The 20,255-nt window shown below is 38.8% G+C and overlaps 1 protein-coding gene across 6 annotated transcripts in view; it reads left to right on the forward strand.

The window, feature by feature from the left end:
• The window catches only part of CSNK1G1 (casein kinase 1 gamma 1), a 208,772-nt gene that overhangs the window by 121,471 nt on the left and 67,046 nt on the right, over positions 1-20,255 (forward strand). The window lies entirely within an intron of this gene.

A 20,255-nucleotide genomic window follows, 5' to 3' on the forward strand; every position in this document is an offset into this window, starting at 1 on the left:
TCTCTTCTCTTCTCTTCTCTTCTCTTCTCTTCTCTTCTCTTCTCTTCTCTTCTCTTCTCTTCTCTTCTCTTCTCTTCTCTTCTCTTTTCTTTCTTTCTTTCTTTCTTTCTTTCTTTCTTTCTTTCTTTCTTTCTTTCTTTCTTTCTTTCTTTCTTTCTTTCTTTCTTCTTTCTTTCTTTCTTTCTTTCTTGACAGGGTCTCCTCTTCTCCTTTTCTTTCCTTTTTCCCCTTTCCTTTCCTTTTCTTTTTCCTGTTTCCTTTTTCCTTTTTCCTTTCCTTTTCTTTTCTTTCTACAGGGTCTCACTCCCATCGCCCAGGCTAGAGTGCAGTGGCAGGATCATAGCTCACTACAGCCTTGACCTTCTAGGCTCAAGCAGTTCTCCTGCCTCAGCCTCCTGAGTAGCTGGGACTGTAGGCATGCACCACCACACCAGGCTGATTTTCTGTATTTTTAGTAGAGATGGGGTTTTGCCGTGTTGCCCAGGCTGGTCTTGAACTCCTGGACTCAAGTGATCCTCCTGCCTTTAGCCTCCCAAAATGCTGGGATTACAGGCATGAGCCATCATACCATTGGTTTCTATTTCAGGTAACCCTATTGAAGGTACTACTGAAGGATTTTGAGTTCTACTTTCTAAAATATTTAGAATTATATGAGTCATTGTGTGTTATTCAAGTTTTATTATACCCTGACTATAGCAATAATCAGCTATAGTCATAACCCAGAGAGCCCACAATGGACTTGTCTTCCATTGAACTTAGTATGAGTTCTTGCTCACAGTCACCTCTCAGTATATATTTGTTAATTGATTGGAATGTTTTTGGCATAAGATTTAAGACTGGCAACTGAGTTCACAGGATGTATACATAACTTGAGGCTTATCTTCCCAGATGCCCCAGAACTATATTTTAATTGTTATTCCTCTTATATTCCTGGTTTCGTAATGTTGTTAAGTTATTCCAGGTTTCATAAATTTTAGGGAAAAGACTGTCACAGCCCACTTATGATAAGCATGTTTGTGTATGTCTCATAAATCTAAGGGTCAGGTAAAAACATGCTTAATCCAGTCCAACTTAGAAGTTTAAGTGGGGAAGTGAACAGGCCAGTTTTCAGGATTTCCTCTGTAAGCCCTTTCAAATAGATCCACCAAATCAGACCAATCTTCCCTTTCAATATAGAGCCAAAAAATCTAATGAATTTGTTAGGTAGGAATAACACCTGTGCTGCTGGGTTGGTACTCTCCCCAAATACAGAAAATTGCAAGCCCTTGAAGTTTCAGCATTCTCTGTGCACTAAAAACAAGGAGTAAATAGGGAGGGCATTAGAGGAAAGGTGACTATACAAATTGCCTTTCACTTAAGCAGCAAGGAAAAACTGGAATCTCTGAGACTGGTACATCCATTATTGTCGTGAGTGGGAATAGGAGGGCTCTGTTGTACTGTTTAGGCCAACTGTTGACTCATAGTCAGGTAGGCTGGCCATTGTTGGTCTGTCTCCCTGTACCTTTTCTAACAAACATGTTAAAGATCACAAAGCCTTCTAGGTCTTATGTGCAGTTCAGTGGTGATTACTGGCCTCTTTTCTGCTTCTTGAGATCACCCACTACTCTTAAAAGAGCTGTGGTGGGCATCATCTTAATACCCTTGCCTGCAACTAACAAGGTAGCTATAGAGTTTTCCAAGATAGGAAGAGCTTTAGTTATCTGTTTCAAATCCCCTTGATACCCCTACCTCCTAGTGTAAGAATTGCTTTCAGGATTTTCTTAATAGTCATCTATATCTGCTTGACTACTTTTTTCTAGTCATAGAGTTTACCACTCTTCAGGCTAATTTAATGTGGGAAAGTCCAATGTATTTGAAGTCCTTCATATTAGGCCCAAATTTGCCATTTATTTATTTTATTATTATTATTATTATTATTGTTATTATTTTTAAATTTAGGTGGAGTCTTGCTCTGTCACCAGGCTGGAGTGCAGTGGCACGATTTTGGCTCACTACAACTTTCACCTCCCAGGTTCAAGTGATTCCCCTGCCTCAGCCTCCCGAGTAGCTGGGACTATAAGCATGTGCCACCATGCCCGGATAATTTTTTCTTTTTTTCTTTTTTTTTTTTTTTGAGACAGAGACTCTGTCGATCAGGCTGGAGTGCAGTGGCATGATCTTGGCTCACTGCAAGCTCCGCCTCCCGGGTTCATGCCATTCTCCTGCCTCAGCCTTCTCAGTAGCTGGGACTACAGGCGCCCGCCACCATGCCTGGCTAGTTTTTTTTTTTTTTGTATTTTTAGCAGATACAGGGTTTCACTGTGTTAGCCAGGATGGTCTCGATCTCCTGACCTCATGATCCGCCTGCCTTGGCCTCCCAAAGTGCTGGGATTACAGGTATGAGCCACCACTCCTGGCCAATTTTTTAAATTTTTTTTGTAGAGATGGGTTTTCACCATGTTAGTCAGTATGGTCTTGATCTCCTGACCTCGTGATCCACCCATCTTGGCCTCTCAAATTGCTAGGATTATAGGTATGAGCCACCGCGCCTGGCCAAATTTGCCTTTGTTTTATTTCTATGAAACACCGTCGGGGCCTTTTTTTTTTTTTTTTAATTTTCTACCAGCTCAGAGACATTTGTCACAATTGTTATACATTGTCCTCTCTTCCATCCACCTCTAAGGCTTCTTTTAAGCCAGGTATCCACCTTTTTACATAACATGGTTTACACAGATACTTCAGTATCGGTGCTCCACTAGGAAGCATGGGCACATACATATTCAACATGGCTAGTTTTTTGATGCTCCTCTTGAGTGAGCCTCATAAAATAGCACAAGTAACTGTAGACATGGAGATAGTGGGATTACTATCCTCCTTGATCTGGACACATTTCTTTTAATTACATTTTCTTTTTCTTCCCTCAGCTTTATTCAGGTAGAATTGATAAATAAAAATTGTATATTTTAAGACGTACAGCATGATTTTTGATATACATTATGAAGTGATAACCACATACAGTAGTTTTTTAGCAGCCATTTCACATAGTTGACTTTTGTGCTTTTATGGAATTGTACTCAGCTAAAACCTATAAATCTTTTTTTAAAAACGTAACTGCCGTCAATCAAGGCTTTCTGAACTTTATAGTTATAGAATTGATTTTGAGCTCCTAAACCTCTGAAATGTCATTTTATTTTATCCCATTATTACCTCACTGGGATGGAGATAGATAGATGTCTATATCTATATACAGATATATATATATATGTGTGTGTGTGTATCTGTGTATATATATATATATTTTTTGAAACAGAATCTCACTCTGTCACCAGGCTGGAGTGCAGTGGCGCGATCTCGGCTCACTGCAATCTTTGCCTCCCGGGTTCAAGCGATTCTTCTGCCTCAGCCTCCCAAGTAGCTGGGATTACAGGCGCACACCACCACACCCAGCTAGTTTTTTTTGTATTTTTGGTAGAGATGGGGTTTCACCATGTTGGCCAGGATGGTCTTGATCTCCTGACCTTGTGATCCACCTGCCTCGGCCTCTCTAAGTGCTGGGATTACAGACATGAGCCACTGTGCCTGGCCATATTTTTTATTTTATTTTTTCCAGAGTCCAGATGAGGAAGGACATTGGGATATTTTAAAAATCATGATTATATTATCCTATTGATGATTATACCTTGACTTTTTTTTAATTGTAATTGCATATTGGTTCCACTCTCTCCCACTCCCTGCCATAAGATTATAAGCGTCTTGAAAACAAGGCTGGTGTCTTCTTCACCCTTGTATCTCAAGTGTATCTTAAGGCCCAGTGTGATGTCATTCTGTCACATAGTAAGCAGTCAGTAAGTAGTTTAGTGGCAGAAAGAAGTTAGGAAGATTTAATAAGCTTGCCTTTTTAGATTTTTACCAATGTTATTAATAATAATATTCCTTGTGATGGTCAAAAAAAGGAAATTTATTTTGAAAGAAGATCAGTTGACAAGAAAATAGACAAGATTTCACCATGTCTCATTGTAAATGTGAGCATGAACACCAGAGGTTGTTTCTCACTTACAGGCACAGCATTCTTCCCCCAATTTTTTTCAGAGTAAGTCTCAGCTGCAAGTGTGACTCATTGGTAGTTAATATTTGAGCAGCCAGCACACATATGCCACTCTTTCATTACCAAGGTGATGTTGCAGCGTTGTAAATAAACAACCTTTTGTGCCAAAGCCACACAAAGACCACAGTAACATAATTAGTATTTTTACTCACTAGTATTTTGTCTGTAATTGTTCATTACTGTTCTATAAATGATAAAATATTTGGATTTCCTGACAAGGAAGACTTAAACAGAAAGCCCTTTGTGCCCTTTGTGACTTAGGTTTGTTCGGTGAATTAATCATTGCTTAAAATAAATGTATGAAATTATTTGGGAGAAATGATTGATTATGAATTTAAACAATACCTGTTGCTGTGATATGCAGAGCTTGAGACATTAAATTCCAAAAATAGGAACTTTTTTGTTGTCCTGGGACTATGACCATTTTCTTCAATACCCAACTCTTTTTTTTTCTTTTTTTTTTGTTGAGACGAAGTCTTGCTCTGTCGCCCAGGCTGGAGTGCAGTGGCCGGATCTCAGCTCACTGCAAGCTCCGCCTCCCAGGTTTACGCCATTCTCCTGCCTCAGCCTCCCGAGTAGCTGGGACTACAGGCACCCGCCACCTCGCCCGGCTGGGTTTTTTTGTATTTTTTTAGTAGAGACGGGGTTTCACTGTGTTAGCCAGGATGGTCTCGATCTCCTGACCTCGTGATCCGCCTGTTTCGGCCTCCCAAAGTGCTGGGATTACAGGCTTGAGCCACTGCACCCGGCCCAGTACCCAACTCTTAATCATTATCTTGGCCTTTTGGACCCCAGTTTCACTTTGACCACCTGATCTAGAAATTCATACCAGTTCTCTAATTATGTAGAGATAGAACAAAAATGACAGCACTGGATAATTGTGAATGTGGTTCTGGTTGGAGGTCTTCTACATTGTCTCTGGTTTTCCTTGTGTGACCTCTAACTCTTTCCCTTCCATTCCACTTTGTTTTCTACTGACTGGTTGCACTTTTCAAGCTTCATTTGTTGGTTGTCGTTTTACCACCAGTATTTTCAAGACTTATTGCTTAAGAGTTGATATCTCCAAGATAATCAAGTAAGAAAGTAAAGGGGACCGTGAAAACCTTGAAACAGAATAAACATTTTATCTTCCTGTTAGCTATCATTTTTTCATTTCTTATGGAAACCAAATTGTAAAATCTTATAACTATTTTTCTTATTTTCTTCAAGCATTGTTATGTTAATTATATTATAGTCACCATAGGCAAGTTTTAATTTCATTTTCTTTTTATGGGAATTATTTTAGGTTTCAGTATTCCCTTAGGGTCTTTTACTTAGGAAGGTACATACATTATCAATTAAAAAATTTCCCAGTCCACAAATCTTTTGTCCAGCGTAGCTCTCACTTTTGCTTGTATTCTAGCACACAGGAACAAGATTTGGTGGATGAGAGGTTTGGGGCAGAGATATGAAAGAGCCTGTGGCTGAAACAGATCCATATTAGGAAGAGTGACAGTATGAGAATGACTCCATAGCTAGGTATGGGCTGACAACATGACAACAGCCTGCTGTATGTTCGGTAATTGAATAGAAGATGAATAAGCCAGAACCAAGCATGCAGCTGAAGTGGGAGGAAAAAGAGAGGGAAGGGAATGAGTCAGGAAAGACAGGAGCAAATGAAGGAGGATTGAGGGTTTAGAGGGTAGGTAAATGGCAGGAAAATAGGATTCTCTGCAGTAAATGACAGGAAAATGGGGGTCTCTGACATAGCCTGAAATTTTTAAGTCTGGGCTGCCATATCCGGGCTTTCCAGCAGCTGTTGTGATCTAATGACTCTTCTGCTTTCGCTCTCTTATAAAGGAGAAGCTAATCTTCAAATTAAAAAATGACAAGATTCCTGCTCCCCCCACCCTTTTTTTTTTTAAGGAAACAGATTCTTGCTCTGATTCTGAGGCTAGAGTGTGGTGGTACAATCTTAGCTCGCTGCAGCCTCAAATTCTTGGGCTCTAGTGATCCTCCCACCTCAGCCTTCCAAGTAGCTGGGACTACAGGCGCATGACACCATAACTGGCTAATATTTTTAGTTTTTTGTAGGGACGGAGTCTCATTATGTTGACCAGGCTGGTCTTGAACTCTGGGCCCCAGGTGATCCTCTCGCCTTGGCTGCCCAAAGTGCTGGGCATGAACCACTCTGTCTAGCCTTAACAAGACCATAATTGAAACTTTACCAATGCAGTAGTCAAAACAAAATCTCATTGGGCAGAGAAAGCCGATGAACTTGTTAAATACCAGTTCATTTTTAAAATTGGTACATAATAACACCTATTTATGGGGTATACGTGATATTTTGATACATGCATATCTATGTGTAATTATCAAGTCAGGGTGGTTAGTGGTTAAGATATGCATTACCTCAAACATTTACCATTTTTTTATGTTGGGAACATTTCAAATTTACTCTTCTGGCTATTTTGAAATATACAATAAATTTTTGTTAACTATAGTCACTCTGCTGTGCTGTCAACACTAGAATTTATTGCTTCTAACTGTGTGTTTGTACCCCTTAACCAAACTCTCTTCATCTTCCCCACACCCAAATGTTCCCAGCCTCTGGTAACCATCATTCTATATGAGATCAACTTTTTAAGTTTTCACATGAGTGAGAACATGTGATATTTATCTTTCCCTGCCTAGCTTATTTCACTTATCATAAAGGCCCGCCAGTTCCATCTGTGTTACTGCAAATGACAGAATTTCATTCTTTTTTTTTTCCTTTTTGTGGAGCACAGGGTCTCGCTATACTGCCCAGTCAGATCCCGAACTCCTGGGCTCAAACTATCCTCCTGCCTCTGCCTCCCTGAGAGCTGGGATTATTGGCATGAATTTCATTCTTTTTTATGGGTGAATAGTATTTCCTTATGTATATGTACCACATTTTCTTTATCCTTTCATCTGTTAATGGACACTTAGGTTAATTGCATTATCTTTGCTATTATGAATAGTGCTGTAATAAACATGGATGTACACATATGTTTTTGATAAACTGATTTGATAATGACTATGAAGATCATTTGCCCATTTTTAAATCGGATTATTATTGGTACTATTTTTTGTTATTGAGTTGTTTGAATTGCATATATATCCTGGCTGTTATATATTAGATACATGGTTTGCGTATATTATATTTTCTCTTATTCTACTGGTTGTCTCTTCACTCAGTTGTTTCCTTTGCTGTGCAGAAGCTTCTTAGCTTGATGAAATTCCATTTGTCTATTTTTACTTCTGTTGCCTGTGTTTTTGAGGTCTTACCTGAAAGATTTTTGCCCAGACCAATGTCATGAAGCATTTCCCCAGTGTTTTATTCTAGTAGTTTTATAGTTTCAGGTCTTACATATAAGTCTTTAATCCACTTCGATTTGATTTCTTTTTTGTATAGTTAGAGATAGGGGTCTGGTTTCATTTTTCTAAACAGACCATCCTTTCCCTACTGAATATTCTTGGCATGTTTGTTGAAAATTAGCTGGTTCTAAATACATGGGTTTATTTCTGAGTTCTCTCCTCTCTTCCCTTGGTCTGTTTGTCTATTTATGCCAGTAACATGCTGTTTGGTTACTGTAGCTTTGTAGTATATTTTGACATCAAGTAGTGCATGATTAGTGGGTGATGCCTCCAGCTGTGTTCTTTCTTTTTTTTCCCCCCTTGAGACAGAGTCTTACTGTGTTACCCAAGTTGTAGTGCAGTGGTGTGATCACAGCTCACTACAGCTTCGGTCTCCCAGGCTGAGGTGATCCTCCCACCTCAGCCTCCCTCACCATGCCCAGCTAATTTTTTGTAGAGGCAGGGTTTCACCATATTACACAGGCAGGCATCAAACTCCTGGACTCCAGTGATCCACCTGCCTCAGCCTCCCAAAGTGCTGGGATTACAGGTGTGAGCCATTATGCCTGGCCTTGCTTTGTTCTTTTTGCTTAGGATTGCTTTGGCTATTCAGAGTCTTCTGTGATTTCCTAAGAGTTTTAGGATTGTTTTTTCTATTTCTGTGAAGGATGTCATTGGTATTTTGATACAGATTGTGTTGAAGCTATATATTGCTTTTGGCATTATGAATATTTTTACAGTATTCTTCCAATCCATGAATAAGGGATGTCTCCCCCCGGCCCACACTCTCTTTTTTTTTTTTTTTTTTTTTTTAAATTTTTCAGTTTCCTTCACCAGTGTTTTATAGTTTCCCTTGTAGGGATCTTTCATATCATTGGTTGAATTTATTTCTAGGTTTTTTTTTTTTTTTTTTGTAGCTATTGTAAATGGAATTTTTTATTGCTTTTTTTCCACTAGTTTGTTATTGGTATGTAGAGATGCTACTAATTTATTTATATTTTATTTTATTTTTATTTTTTGAGACAGAGTCTCACTCTGTCGCCCAGGCTGGAGTGCAGTGGCGCGATCTTGGCTCACTGCAACCTCTGCCTCCCAGGTTCAAGCAATTCTCCTGCCTCAGCCTCCCAAGTAGCTGGCATTACAGGTGCCCAACATCACGCCTGTCTAATTTTTGTATTTTTAGTAGAGACAGGATTTCACCATGTTGGCCAGGCTGTTTTCGAACTCCTGACCTCAGGTGATCCACCCGCCTAGGCCTCCCAAAGTGCTGGGATTACAGGCATGAGCCACTATGCCTGGCCTATTTATTTATTTTTTTGAAACAGGGTCTCACTCAGTCATCCAGGCTGGAGTGCAGTGGTGTATGATCTCGGCTCACTGCAACCTCCACTTCTCAGGCTCAAGTGTTCCTTCTGCCTCAGCCTCCTGAGTAGCTGGGACTACAGGCACATGACTAATAATTTTTGTATGTCGCTTTTGTATCTTGCAACTTCACTAAATTTTTAAATTCATTTAAGGAATTTTTTGGTGGCGGTTTTAGGATTTTCCACATATACAATCATGTCATTTTCATATAGGGACAATTTGACTTCCTCCTTTTCAATTTGGATACCCTTTATGTCTTTTTCTTGCCTGTTTGCTCTGGATAGTACTTCTAGTACTGCGCTGAATTAGAGTGGTAAGAGTGGGCATCCTGTATTGTTCCAATATTTTTGGGAGAAATTCAGCTTTTCCGTGTTTGGAATGATGTTAGCTGTATTTGTCCTATATGACCTTTGTGGTATTGAGGTATGTTCCTTCTGTACCTAGTTTGTTGAGGGTTTTGTTTTGTTTTGTTTTGTTTGAGACGGAGTCTTGCTCTGTCTCCCAGGCTAGAGTGCAGTGGCACAATCTCAGCTCACTGCAACCTCTGCCTCCCTAGTTCAAGCGATTCTCCTGCCTCAGCCTTCCAAGTAGCTGGGATTACAGGCACATGCCGCTACACCTAGCTAATTTTTGTATTTTTAGCAGAGATGAAGTTTCACCATGTTGGCCAGGATGGTCTCAATCTCTTGACCTCGTGATCCTCCCTCCTTAGCCTCCCAAAGTGCTGGGATTACAGGCGAGAGCCACCACGCCCAGCCGAGGATTTTTTTTTTTAATCATGAAAGGATGTTGAATTGTATCAAGTGCCTTTTCTGTGTCTATTGAGATGATCATATGGTTTTGTCCATTATTCTATTCATGAGATATATCACATATATTAATTTATTTATGTTGAATCATTCTTGCATCCCTGGAATAAATCCCACTTGATCATGGTGAATTATCTTTTTTATACATTGTTGGATTTGATTTGCTAGTATTTTATTTTTGCATCTGTGTTCATGAGGAATATTGCTGTATAGTTTTTTTGTTGGGTCCCGGTCTGGTTTTGGCATCAGGGTAATCCTGGACTCAGAATGAGTTTGGAAGAATTTTCTCCTTTTCACTTCTCTGGAAGTGTTTTAGAAGAATTTATATTAGTTCTTTATATAAATCTGGTAGAATTCAGTAGTGAAGCTGTATTAGGCCATTCTTGCATTGCTATGAGGAAATACCTGAGACTGTATAAATTATAAAGAAAAGAGGTTTATTTGGCTTATGGTTCTACAGGCTGTACAGGAAATGTGGCACCAGGCATCTGCTTGGCTTCTGATGAGGCTTCAGAAAGCTTACAGTCATGGCAGAAGGCAAAGTGGGGACTGGTACATCACAATATAAAAGCAGGAACAAGAGCAACTGGGGTAGGGGGGACGTGCCACACCCTTTTAAATGACCAGATCTCATGAGAAGTCACTTATCATGAAGACAGCACTGGCATGATTCAAACACTTCCCACCAGGCCCCACCTCCAGCATTGGAGATTACAATTCCACATGAAATTTGAACGGGGCAAATATTTGAACTATATCAGAGGCCATCAGGTTCTGGCCTTTCTTTCGATGGAAAAAGCTTTATTACTGCTTCAGTCTTATTACTTATAATTAGTTCAGGTTTTCTGTTTCTTCATGGTTCAATTTTGGTTGGTGGTGTATGTCCAGGAATTTATCCATTTCCATTAGATTTTCCAGTTCGTTAGCATATAGTTGTTCATAATAGTCTCTAATGATTCTTTGTATTTCTGTGGTATCAGTTGTAATGTCTCCGTTTTCGTTTCTGATTTCATTTATTTGGGTCTTCTCATTTTTTTCTTGGTTAGTCTAGCTAATGTTTTGTTGGTTTTGTCTATCTTTTTTTTAAAAAACTAACTTTTTGTGTCATTGATCTTTTGCAACTTTTGGTCTTAATTTTTTTTATTTCTGCTCTTTGTTATTTCTTTCCTTCTACTGAATTTGGACTTTTTTTTCTTTTCTGGTTTCTTGATCTGCATCATTAGGTTGTTTATTTGAAATTTCTACTTTTTTGATGTGTTTATTGCTATACCCCTTAGGCTGTAGTATGGTGTTTCTATTTTCAGTTGTTTTAAGAAATTTAAAATTTTTCTTCTTGATTTCTTCATTGACACCATATTCAGGAGCATGTTGTTGAATTTCCATGTGTTTAGACAGTTTCTAAAGTTCCTCTTGTTATTGATCTCTAGTTTTATTCCCTTATGGTCAGAAAAGATATTTGATATACCATTTATATTAAACTTGTTGAAACTTGTTTTGAGGCCTAACATGTTGCCTGTCCTGGAGAATATTCCATGTGCTGATGAAAAGAATGTACTCTGAATCTGTTGGATGAAATGTTTTGTAAATGTCTGTTAGGTGTATTTGGTCTAAAGTGATGTTTAAATCCAGTGCTGCTTTGTTGATTTTCTGTCTAGGTGATCTATCCAGTGCTGAGAATGGGATGTTGAAGCCCCCAACAATTATCGTATTGGAATCTAGCTTTCCCATTAGATCCAATAATATTTTATCTTTCTGAGTGCTCTGACATTGAGCACACATATATTTATAATTAGTTATATCCTATTGCTGAATTGTTCCTTTATCATTATATAATTACCTTCTTTGTCCCTTTTTACAGTTTTGACTTAAGATCTTTTGATATATCTACTCCTTCTTGCTTTTGGTTTCCATTTGTGTAGAATATCTTTTTCCATCCCTTCATTTTTAGCCTGTATATAACTTTATAGGTGAAGTGAGCTTCTTGTAGGCAGCATATAGTTGGGTCATGGTTTTTTATCTGTTCATCCAGTCTGCATCTTGTAAATGGGGGAATATAATCAGTTTATATTCAAGGCTGTTTTTCACAGGTGAGGAATTACTCCTCTCATTTTGTTAATCTTTTTCTGGTTGCTTTATATATTCTTTGTTCCTCTCTTCTCTTACTGTTAACCATCACAACTTGGTGGTTTTCTGTAGTGATACGGTTTGATTCTTTTTCTCCTTTGTGTATCTGCTTTATCAGTGAGTTTTATAGATTTACCTGTTTTTATGATGGTAATTATCATCTTTTGACCTCCAGATGCAGGTTTCTCTTGAGCATTTCTTGTAAGGCCAGTCTAGTGGTGAAAAATTTCCTCAGTTTTTGGTTGTCTGGGACAGACTTTATTGCTCTCTCATTTCTGAAGGATAGCTTTGCTATATATAGTATTTTTGGCTGATGGTTTTTTTTTTCTTTCCATTACTTTGCACATATCATTTCATTCTCTCCTGGCCTGTAAGGTTTCCACTGAGAAACATGCTGTTATTCCCTTATAATTTTCTTGACTCTTTTTTCTTGCTATTTTTAGAGTACTCTCTTTGTGTTTGACTTTTCATTATTTAGGACTATAATATAAAGTGGACCTTTCTGGGTTAAATATATTTGGGAACCTTTGAGCTCCCTGGACCTGGATGTTCATATCTCTCCTCATATATGAACAGTTTTCAGTTGTTATTTCGTTAAATAGGTTTTCTATGCCTTTTTTCATCTCTTCTTCTAGAAATCATATAATATGCGTATTTGTTCACTTAGTAGTGTCCCATAAGTCTTGCAAGCTTTCTTCACTCTTTTTCATTATTTTTGTTTTGTTTTATTTTGTTTTTGGAGACAGAGTCTTGCTCTGTCGCTCAGGTTGGGGTGCAGTGGCACAATCTCAGCTCACTGCAGTCTCCGCCTCCGGGGTTCCAGCTATTCTCCTGCCTCAACCTCCCGGGTAGCTGGGATTACAGGCATGCGCCACCATGCCTGGCCAACTTTTGTATTTTTAGTAGAGACAAGGTTTTACCATGTTAACCAGGCTGATCTCGAACTCCTGATCTCAAGTGATCCACCTGCCTCAGCCTCCCAGAGTGTTAGGATTACAGGCATGAACCACTGTGCCCAGCCTTATTTTGTTTTGTTCTGTTAACTGAGTAGTTTCAAATGGCCTGTCATCAAGTTCAGAGACTTTCTTCTGCGTAAGTCTGCTATTGAAACTTTCTGTTGTACTTTTTATTTAATTCATCGAATTCTTCAGCTGTGGGATATCTGTTTGGTTCTTTTTTATATCTGTCTCTTTGTTGAATTTCTTGTTTATATCATGAATTATTTGTCTGGTTTTGTTGACTCACCTGTCTGTATTTTCTGGTATCTTATTAAGCTTTCTTAAGATTATTCTTTTAGGCCAGGCATGGGTGATTTACACCTGTTATCCCATCACTTTGGGAGGCCAAGGCAGGTGGATCACTTGAGCTCAGGAGTTTGAGATCAGCCTAGGGAACATAGCAAGACCCCATCTCTACAAAAATGACAAAAAAAATGAGTCAGGTGTGATGGTACGCACCCTATAGTCCCAGCTACTTGCGGGGCTGAGGCAGGAGGATTGCTTGAGCCCAGGAAGTTGAGGTTGCAGTGAGCCATGTTTGCACCACTGCACTCCAGCCTGAGCAACAGAGTGAGATCCTGTCTCAAAAAAAAAAAAAAAAAAAAAAGCCATACAACAACAACAAAAAAAGATCATTGAGTCCCTTTTCCAGCAGTTTTAAATTTTCTTTTTATTAGGGTCTATTACTAAAGAGTTGTTATGTTTCTTTGGTGGTGTCATATTTCTTCCTTTTTCATGTTTCTATACCACTGTGTTGATATTTGTGCATCTAACGGAACTGTTGACTCTCTTAAACTTTCTAAAGTGGCTTTGATAGACAAAGAGTTTCACCTGCAGTTGGGTCTTAGTGTGCCGGTTGGGAAGAGTGTGATGAATCTGTGTGCAGGTAGGTTTAGTGATATAGTCTCTGTGCAACTTCTTTGGCTACATTGAACATCAGGAATAAGTGTGGATGCCTTAGTGGGCTAGGGTATATAATTTTTTGGTAGTGATGGCAGTAGGTTGTTAATATCCTTGTTGAAAAAGACTTTTGGGTCCTCCTGTTCTCATTTTCCCAACAATGGGGAGACTCTTGGTATCTGACATAGCCTACAGGCAGCTGTGAGACTAGGATCCTAGGCTCAGGGTCTTGAGGTACCTTTAGCAGCCCAGATCCAGGGGGTTGGGTTCCAGCTGTGAATCTCTATCCCTGGGGGGCAGAGCACAGCCCTGGCCCAACTCCAGGGAAAAAAAGGGTACTCTGGAGGTTTGAATTCAGAATACAGGCCATAGCTGTAATTCAGGAGCCCAAGTCGGTAGGGCTCAGTCTAGTAGACACTTTATGTGGTTATTTCTTTTTTTCCCATTTTTGAGCACAGGAACTTTAGTGACTTACCTAGGGTCACACAGTAAGCAAATCTGCACTAGGAATGTGTGTTTTTTTTTTTTTTTTTCCATACATACATACATAGATTTTTTTTTTTTTTTTTTTTTTTAAAGGACAGGGTCTTGCTCTGTCACCCAGGCTGGAGTGTAGTGGCACAATCATAGCTTACTGCAGCCTCAAACTTCTGGGCTCAAGGGATCCTCTCACTTCAGCCTCCCAAGTAGAGTAGCTGGGAATACAGGTGCACACTACCATGCCTTCCTAACTTTTTATTTTTTGTAGAGATGGGGTTTTGCTTTGTTGCCCAGTCTCTATTTTTGTACAGATTTTTTTATGTGCATATATACCGATATACCCAGCAGATTCCTAGAGCCATCCACACATTATCCCTTACCTAATTTTAAAACAGTGGCAGAAGACAGTCATGAAAGCTTTTAACTGGGGCAAAGATTGGAAATTTCCCCCAGTGAAAGAGCAGAATTTCCTGTTTCACGTAATGCCCCCTAATTTTGTGATTCAGAAGGCTAGCTTTGTTACTTCCAAAACCTTTTATGGCCTTGAGCTTTTTAGGTTTTGAAAATTTTTTCCCACAGTAAATCAATCATGTTGAATGCATGTGCCATGTATACAACTGAGAAGCTTAGAGCTCCTGTATTCAAACTGTTTCACCCACCAAAACCTTTGTGCTGTGAATAAAGTAAGTGTTAATAGAGCTTATCAGACTTTGCAATTTTGAAGTCGCTTGGAGGGAATGGTTTTGTATGCCTTCATAAAAGACAGGGAGTGCTGGTTGGTACCACAAAAGAGCTTTGAATCTAGGCAACTGTAAATTAACAGGAGCATGGTTCTGTTTCAACAGAGCAATTAACTATAAATCTGAAGAAGTCATAAGAAAGTGTAATATTGATAAGACCCTTTTATAATGTGAATATCCTTAGAATTACATTATAAATACGCTGAGCAACACAGGAAACAGAACACAAGAATTCAAGAGTACAAACTTCTGAAGATACACTAGAAAAAATGGGAATTTTACTTAGAGAGGACTCTTTTAACACAGGTAGTTGTGAACAAGGAACATACCTCAACTTAGTTGTCCCCTAGGAGTGCTTAAGGAACTTAGAAGAAACCTTTTGATCTTCATTTGGGTAGAAAGTTTACATAACCTGGGAAGAAAGGATGAAATAGTGAACTTGGCAAAAGAGAGTAAAATTTGGATCTTTTCTTGCCATGTATAAATTTTTCAGAGATCTCTCTGCCAGGGGTATTATATATACTCCTAAATTCAGGGAAAAGTTGTTTTGTCTTCCTGTTATATTTGTACAAATTTTGAGGATACATGTGCAATTTTGTTACACGCATAGATTGCACAGTGGTCAAGTCAGGGTTTTTAGGGTATTCATCACCCAAATAACATACATTGTGTACCCACCTACCACTTTCTCATCTTCCTTCCCCTTCCCACCCCCTCACCATTCCAAGTTTCCATTCTCTATAATTCCACTCTCAACATCCATGTAAATATATTTACATGGATTTTTTAGCACTCACTTATGAGTGAGATCATACAGTATTTGTCTTTCTGTGCCTGGTTTGTTTTAACTTAGGTTCCATCCTTGTTGCTACAAATGACAGGATCTCACATTTTTTGTGACTGGATAGTACTCTATTGTGTATGTATACCACATTTTCTTTATCTATTCATCCATTGATGGACACTTAGGTTAATTCCGTATCTTTGCTATTGTGCATAGTGCTGTGAAAGATACATGAGTACAGATATCTTTTTGATATATTGATTTATTTTCCTTTGAGTAGATACCCAGTACTGGAATTGCTAGATCCAATAGTAGTTCTATTTTTAGTTCTTTGGGAAATCTCCATATTGTCTTCCATAGAGACTATACTAATTTACATTCCCACCAACAGTGTAAAAGAGTTCCCTTTCTCTGCATCCTTGCTAACATCTGTTATTTTCTTAATTTATTAGTAGCTGTTCTGACTCAGTAAGATAATGTCATTGTGGTTTTGATTTGCATTTCTTTAATAAGTACTAATGTTGAACATTTTTTAATAACCTCTTGACCATGTGTGTCTTCTTTTGAAAAATGTCTGTTAATGTTCTTTTCACACTTTTAAATGGGATTATTTGTGGCAGCTTTTGTTATTTTAGTTCCTTGTATATTCTGGTTATTAATGCCCTGTCAGATGAATAGTTGCAGTTATTTTCTCCCATTCAACAGGGTATCTCCTCTACCTGTTGATTATTTCTTTTGCTGTGCAAAACTATGAATGGATAGCCTTGCAATTACATTTTGAGGAGTGAAGATTTAGACATTGTCATCTCCAATTCTAGATAGTGTGAATAGGTGGAGAAAACCATGAATTGAAGTGAGAAAAAGTTTAGCTCAAGTTTTCCTCACTGTTTTCCTGTTTTTTTTTTTTTTTTGAGATGGAGTCTCGCTCCGTTGCCCAGGCTGGAGTGTGGTGGTGCGATCTCAGCTCACTGCCATCTCTGCCTCCTGGGTTCAAGCGATTCTCCTGCCTCAGCCTCCTGAGTAGTTGGGATTACAGGTGTGTGCCACCACACCCAGCTAATTTTGTTGACATAACATATTTCCAGGACCATGTTAGCTGTTTACCTAATAGTTTTCTACCTGTTACTTTCCCTATGGATAGAGTCTGTACCTTATTTGTCTTTTTTCTCTTTCTTCCCTTAACTGTCTAGTGTAGCATCTTGTACATAGTATTTAAGAAATGTTTGATATACGGAAAATAAATATATACAATACAAATGAGTTCAATGTTTGAATCTTTCTCAGTCACCTCTCTTGGAGTTGCACAATCATTGCCAAATATGTTCTCATTAACACAGTCCTTAAGTTACCATCCACTCAGGAGTTTAACTTCTACTTTGCAGGGAAGATAATCCAGAACCCCCTTTACTTTACCCAAAAACTTTTTATGGCTTTTAAAAATTTTAGACTCTTTCTGCTTCTGCTATATTTCTACAGAAGAGATTTAATCTACATATATTTTGTTGATTTATAAAGCCCAATGAGGCTTTTTTCCTTTTCAGTATCCTTGGAAATACTGAGGCATCACTCTGGTTTGCCATGATTTCTCAGACACCCACTTTGGGGCTGAAATTTCATTTTACTGATACATGTGTTAAATTGCCATCAAACATTTTATCTCACATTTGGATGCTTTTCCGGTTATCTATTGTGTGAAGCAAGCCAATAAAAAATGTTGGTTTAAGAGGAGGTAGAGCAGTTATATATGTTCTTAGTCAACACTGCTTTGATTGCAAATAATAGCATCTATTTAAATCAGCTTAAACTCAAAAAGAGGATTTACTGGAAGACCAGCAGGATATGTCATGAAACCAAGAAAGGAAATATACAGGCCTATCTAGGGATTAGAACAAAGCACTTGGAGAATCTCTAGGAACCAAGACAACTACTCTTGGTCCCTGGCTTTCTTTTCAACTCTTCCTGTCTCTGACACTTTTTTTGACCCTCCTTCTGCTTAGGGCTGTAAAATCTCTTGCCTCAGCTTGCGTCTACCAGCATCATTTTCTCTACATTACCAGCCTTCTCTGCTTCTTATATTTTGTGGGAAAAGGCCTCCTCCACAGCCCTTCTCCTCAATTTAAGCCCTAGCAGAGATTGATTAGAGCCCATATGTCACAACTGCAAATTCCGGAGAAAAAGACTGGCTGACCCATCTTGGGTCAGCTTTTCAATCCTGGTCCAGGTAGCTTACTTGTGGGTACAGAACCACTTGGGCCCCACCACTCAAGAGAGAGCAGATTCTCTAAGAATGAGGTTTAAGAGCTGGGAGAAAAATAATTGACAATATAACAAGGAAATGGAGAGCGTATAGACCATGCTTTTCTTTCTCTTCTTGTAACACTTGCTAAATAGCAAGCCATTTTGCCTTGAGACATTTTAACATCTTGAGATTGTCACAGTAGGGAGTAGAAACTGAGAGCTAGTGTGTGGTCCTGGCATAGGGCAATGAGTACTCCCAGAAAGAGAACTACACCTTTCACAATGTATTGAACTCACCACCTCTTGTGGGAAAATAATCATTTTTGGAGAAAAACCTACTTTAAGCCTCTATTAAGAGAGCCCCTCTCATACGTTGAGGGGGTCTGGAATGATGAGTTGAGGTTTAAAGCAACATCTGCCTAACTTTTACGCCCTGAGGACCTGCTCCTCTCTGTGTGAGTCACCTATTTGAAATAAGTAAATATTAGGGCAACAGCAGCCTAATTTTATTTTATATTTTATTTTTTATAATATTTTATATTTATTTTAACAGCCTCATGTTAAAAACAAAAAGTTAACAATCCTATTCACTGGGTAAAGGGTGAGGTGGGTGTTTGAAAATATCTGAGCAGCACTAATGTCACAGTTGTTCCTCTTAGGGAGCAGAACTTAAATACAAAAGTGTGCCTGATTTGGTGAGTTAGTAGCAAGAACCTGATCAGTATATGAAAAGCAGCTCTATCTTATGGAACAAATGTCAGATGAGGAAAAGTGTGGTGTAGTTGTCTTTTCCTTTGAGAGAGGAAGCGGGAGGGAGAAAGAGATTTCAAATCTACCTACATTGTCAGGAAATATTTTAAAAGGATATTTAAACGCTTCCATTGATGTTGCATCTTAAGTCTAGTCTGTGGCAAATGCTCAATTTTTCTGAAGAAAAAAAAATAGGAAGAGTTGTTTCATTTACTGGGCTTGGAAAGGTATAATTCACATACTCAGTACTAATAATTTCTAGTCTTAAATGGAGCTTAAATAGTGATACTATGAATTTCCATCTCTTCTTCCAAGGGTGAAATATCAGACCTTAGCCTTTAGAAACACTAGTTTGCAGGCCGGGCGCGGTGGCTCAAGCCTGTAATCCCAGCACTTTGGGAGGCCGAGACGGGCGGATCACGAGGTCAGGAGATCGAGACCATCCTGGCTAATACAGTGAAACCCCGTCTCTACTAAAAAAATACAAAAAACTGGCCGGGCGAGGTGGCGGGCGCCTGTAGTCCCAGCTACTCAGGAGGCTGAGGCAGGAGAATGGCGTAAACCCGGGGGGCGGAGCTTGCAGTGAGCTGAGATCTGGCCACTGCACTCCAGCCTGGGCGACAGAGCGAGACTCCGTCTCAAAAAAAAAAAAAAAAAACAAAAAAAAAACACTAGTTTGCAAAAAACAAGAACAAAACCCTGATATTTCTGAGGCCTGACTTCTGGACCAGGACAAATTCTCCAGTTGTGTGTCCTTTTTAATTTCCGTAAAGTTTTAGGACATTTCTGATACTATGGCTAACAATGTACCCTACTGTGTGATGAAATATAAGCAAGAGATATTCATATATAATGCTGTAAGAGACTTGCTTATCTGTTAGAGCCAGACCTCCTGTGGTCCTTCCCTGCCCCTTGAAATTATCAAATAGCTCTAAATCACCTGAGCCACATAGAGTAATTGCCTTTAATTACATTTATAAAATTTTAGAGAATTTTGCACTGGGGAAGGGAAAATGTAAAAAAAAAAGGGGGGGGAGAGGAGAGAGATTCTGTCCTTTTCCCTCCTGCAAAAGAAAAACACTTCTATTTTACACATTCTGGACCAATAATTTCCTTAATTCCAAATAGACTGTTGTGAGTTTATTATAGAAATTGTTTGGCTTCATACATCCCACAGTAACACAAAGTACTGACACCTTTTCAGCGCATCGTTTCGCAAAGTGCAGAACTGCTTGAGGTTATTTGCTCGGTGTGAAGGTAGAATTTGCTACTTAGATTTTGTTTTATTTTAAAGGGCTTCATGAAAAATAGAAGGTAGGGTTCTAGAAATACACCCATGTAACTTACATATAAGTGAACTGGACTGAAGAGTTGTGATTAGTTACAGGAAATCGATATAGTGCTTATGTAGGCAGAGGTTTGAAAAAGGTGGATCACCAAAACCTGTCAGTGGGAGCTTGCTTGGTAATAGACACAGACCCTGAAGGTTCTGGTGCTATTTTCTCCCTTTAATTCTAGGTCATATTTTGACATTTTTTGGGCCTTTACTCATATCTCTCTTACTTTATATCTGTATGTTTCTCTTCCATCTGTATTCTCACAGCCATTTTTCTGGCATTGAGTAGG

Source organism: Piliocolobus tephrosceles, chromosome 6 (assembly GCF_002776525.5).
Source record: "Piliocolobus tephrosceles isolate RC106 chromosome 6, ASM277652v3, whole genome shotgun sequence".
Lineage (NCBI taxonomy): Eukaryota > Metazoa > Chordata > Mammalia > Primates > Cercopithecidae > Piliocolobus > Piliocolobus tephrosceles.